At 45.4% G+C, this 3801-nt stretch overlaps 1 non-coding gene across 1 annotated transcript; it reads left to right on the plus strand.

Annotated features, from left to right (window-relative positions):
* Positions 1 to 3382: 3382 nt before the first annotated feature.
* On the plus strand, positions 3383 to 3455 carry Trnat-ggu (transfer RNA threonine (anticodon GGU)). The gene has a single exon. It is a non-coding gene; the product is annotated as a tRNA-Thr (tRNA).
* Positions 3456 to 3801: the final 346 nt, after the last annotated feature.

The following is a 3801-nucleotide window of genomic DNA, read 5'->3' on the forward strand; positions in this document are numbered from 1 at the left end:
AAAATTCTATGAAAGTGAAATTCACAACACCCTCAAATCTCTGGTCACGGAAGGTAATATAACTGCCGTGATGATGAAGATTATGTCACCGGAACATCCCGTCCCTGGTCGTTTTACTTGCTACCCAAAATACATAAGAGCAACCACTCGGGAGGACCCATTGTATCCAGCGACGGGGCAGTGACAGAAAAACGTCAAGCTTCATTAATCACATAATTAAGGACATCCCCCCTACGCTCCCGTCCTACATCAATAATACCAGTCATTTTCTACATAAAATTGCTGGTATCGCCATCTCTCCAGGATGTTTGCTAGTGACGCTGGACGTGTGTTCATTGTACACAAATACTCCCCACTCAGAAGGCATCGCTGCATTTACTGGCCTAAACAACCCATCATTGACAGAGCGAAACTCTCGCAACGCTTCTAACCGTTGCACTAAATTAAAATCACTTCGAATGCAACAAAAAGCACTTTCTTCAGATCATTGGCACGGCGATGAGAAGCAAGACGGCTCCAAATTACGGCAATATTTTTATTGCATCATTGGAAACTCCTTTCATTGAGAAGTAACAAAAGAAATCACTGTTTTATAGGCGTTTCCTAGATGACAATTCATATGGAATCACGAGAAAGCGAGCCTTCTTAACTTCATTTTATAATTTATTTTCCTCCATCAATCAATCAAGTTCACACACGACATATGTCAAGAGACTGTCAACTTTTTGGATGTAACCCTTACGGTACATAGCAACTCCCTCACGAATACCGTCTACAAAAAAACCCACAAATCGCAAACAGTGCCTGCATTTTTACAGAAACCACCCACGACATTTCAAAGTTGGGATACCATACTCGCAAGCATACTGACACCGCCGAATCTGTTCTGATGTCCAAGAATTTGACAGAAACTCGCCAAATATAAAGAACATACTTCTTAATCAAAACTACCCAGAAAATATATTTGATGACGCAATCAACCGGGCCTGCCGAGCAGACGGCCAGTTAGAATTGTCAAAAGCCAATTCACAGAAAATGGAAACATCCCAGATCAACCTGGTATTACATACGGGGCGAACATGCCATGGGTAAATGACACACTAAGCAGGCATTTCAATATAATCAGGCAAAGTGAGCACTTGTCAGCTATATTCCCTGAACCACCCCGTGTAGTTTATTATAAAGACAAAACATAAGAGATATTCTTGTTTCGGCTAAAATTGGAGTCACGAATGAACACCTAGCCTCCCGACCATGCAGGAAAATACGCTGTAAATTTTGCCCCTCAACACCACAACCAAAAACGCAAAATCTAAAGTTTCAAAATTTTCCTTTTGAATAAAAAAAAGCATCGACTGTGATTCCAGTAACGTCGTATACAGACTGCACTGCGAAATGTGATGCAGGGGCTATATTGGCCAGACCGAGAATGCATTCCAGCTCGCATTCAACAACCACAAATCCCACGTCACCTCACAGCCGGATTTATCTTTTTTCAAACATATGCGTCTGCAGGGTCATTCCATTCAGCATATCAGAATTACTCCCTTGGAGTCAGGCATCCGCTCTTCCCTCGAACTCGCGCAGAGGGAGTCCTACTTTATACATAAATTCCAGGCATTAATCCAAGGCATCAATGAGGATCCGGGCTGGCTTTCATTCTTACGGCAAAAAGCTGCGCCTTAGGCGGAAATATTGGGGCCTTGCGGGCGGTGGAGGGGGTGAGCGCGGTACCGGGGTCGTACATACAATTTAAAAAAAGGAAGCAAGAAGGAAAAAGGAAACCTCGTTTTAGGAATTAAGTCACTCAAAACAAACGTGATAGAACTGCCCCCTTCCCGCCCGTTCGACAACCATTGCCCATCTCATCAGTGACCTTGAACAACTGCGAGTGCGCCCCACGGTCCCCCCGGAAGCACAGTGGCCTGAAATATGACCGCGGCACCGCCGACACTCAAACGGCCTAAGAATGCCGCCGCAAACGAAACCAAATGTTAGTGTTACGTGTCCCGCGGGTCGCTGGCCGCGCGGCAAAGCTTTGCTACACCCCTCGGTTTCGTCGAGGTGGCGTCAAGACGAGAGCTGGTATAGGTTTAACCAAGAGTAAAACAAAACCGAAAATGGGACAGGAATATCGGTGTATGGCGCGGAAATCATGCGTCGACTGGGCGGGCCGTGCATGCATGCGGCCTTGCAGTTTGACCGAATCGAAGATCTGTGACTGTGGCGCAATATAATGTCCGTCTCGCTTTACCCCATTTTTCGCCCCTTTTCCCTTCCCGCTGATTATTTATACACCATTTAGGTAGGCCACAGGACTCACTTGTTTATGTTTTTGTGTTTTTTTTTGTGTGTGCTTGTGTGCTTTTTGTTATCGTCTTTTTGTGCTGCCTTTTCATCCGTGTTCATTCCCCTTCCCTTACCTTCGCCCTTTCTAGCCAACCGGAATGCCTCACTTGCTGAAACTGTTTGAAACACCCTTCACCCGGGACCTCTCCAGGATTGATGAGGGACATGACCCTCCCTCACCAAAGTTTTGATATAGAGGCAAAATTTGAGCAATTAAAATACAGGAGTTTTGAAATCCGAATCTGTTGGCAACAAACAAACGGGAAACGCGTCAGTCGACTTCTTTCACTATATATATATATATATATATATACATATATATAGTCGCAAAAGATAAAAACTCACACAGAGCGCGAAAAAAATATGGTTAGTAGAGACAGAGACAAAAAAGAAAGACGTAGAAAATAAAAATGAGTTTACTAACGTGTCAGGGAGAGGACTCCCTTTCTTCAGAGTAAAAAAGGGAGTCTTCTCCCTGACACGTTAGTAAACTGATTTTTATTTTCTACGTCTTTCACGTTTGTCTCTGTCTCTACTAACCTTATGTATATATATATATATAAAGTGGAGGGTAAAGTAGCCCCGCCGGTAGCGTAGTGGTTATCGCACCAGACCGGTATTCTGAAGGTCGTGGGTTCGGATCCCACCTGGCGGGCATTTTTTCTCCACTTTCTTATTTTCCAAATTGTTTACCTTGAGCTACTACATCTTCCCTTTGCTTTCCGAGGTCTTCTTGACTGCCAATTCTTATTTCTGTCTTCTTTTCAACGAGCCCCTCCTTTCCTATTCTGGTTCGCTACATGCATAGCGAGGGCCTCTGTTCTGGCAGTCTTGGTGCCATAGAGAGCTTAAGAGGGTTCAACGCTGGTCGACCACTCTCGACATGTCGTAGACGCTCGAGTCACGGCCCGGGGGTTAAAAAGAAGGTCCCCTTCACCCCGAGTAGTCCTAGTGGCGCTGGATACCACCCCCAAGCGCAGGAAACAAAAACACCTCAACATAAATACCCCAGAAAGTAGAGGTTAAAGTAGCCCCGCCGGTAGCGTAGTGGTTATCGCACCAGACTGGTATTCTGGAGGTCGTGGGTTCGGATCCCACCTGGTGGGCATTTTTTCTCCACTTTCTTGCTTTCCAAATTGTTTCACTTGAGCTACTACATCTTCCCATTTGCTTTCCGGGGTCTTCTTGACTGCCAATTTTTATTTCTGTCTTATTTTCAACGAGCCCCTCATTTCGTATTCTGATTCCCTACATGCATAGCGAGGGCCTCTGTTCTGGCAGTCTTGGTGCCATAGAGAGCTTAAGAGGGTTCAACGCTGGTCGACCACTCTCGACATGTCGTAGACGCTCGAGTCACGGCCCGAGGGTTAAAAACAAGGTCCCCTTCACCCCGAGTAGTCCTAGTGGCGCTGGATACCACCCCCAAGCACAGGAAACAAAAATACCTGAACA

The sequence above is a fragment of the Haemaphysalis longicornis genome, unplaced genomic scaffold (assembly GCF_048455015.1).
Source record: "Haemaphysalis longicornis isolate Haplotype H1 unplaced genomic scaffold, Haemaphysalis longicornis Haplotype H1 scaffold_5, whole genome shotgun sequence".
NCBI classification, from domain to species: domain Eukaryota; kingdom Metazoa; phylum Arthropoda; class Arachnida; order Ixodida; family Ixodidae; genus Haemaphysalis; species Haemaphysalis longicornis.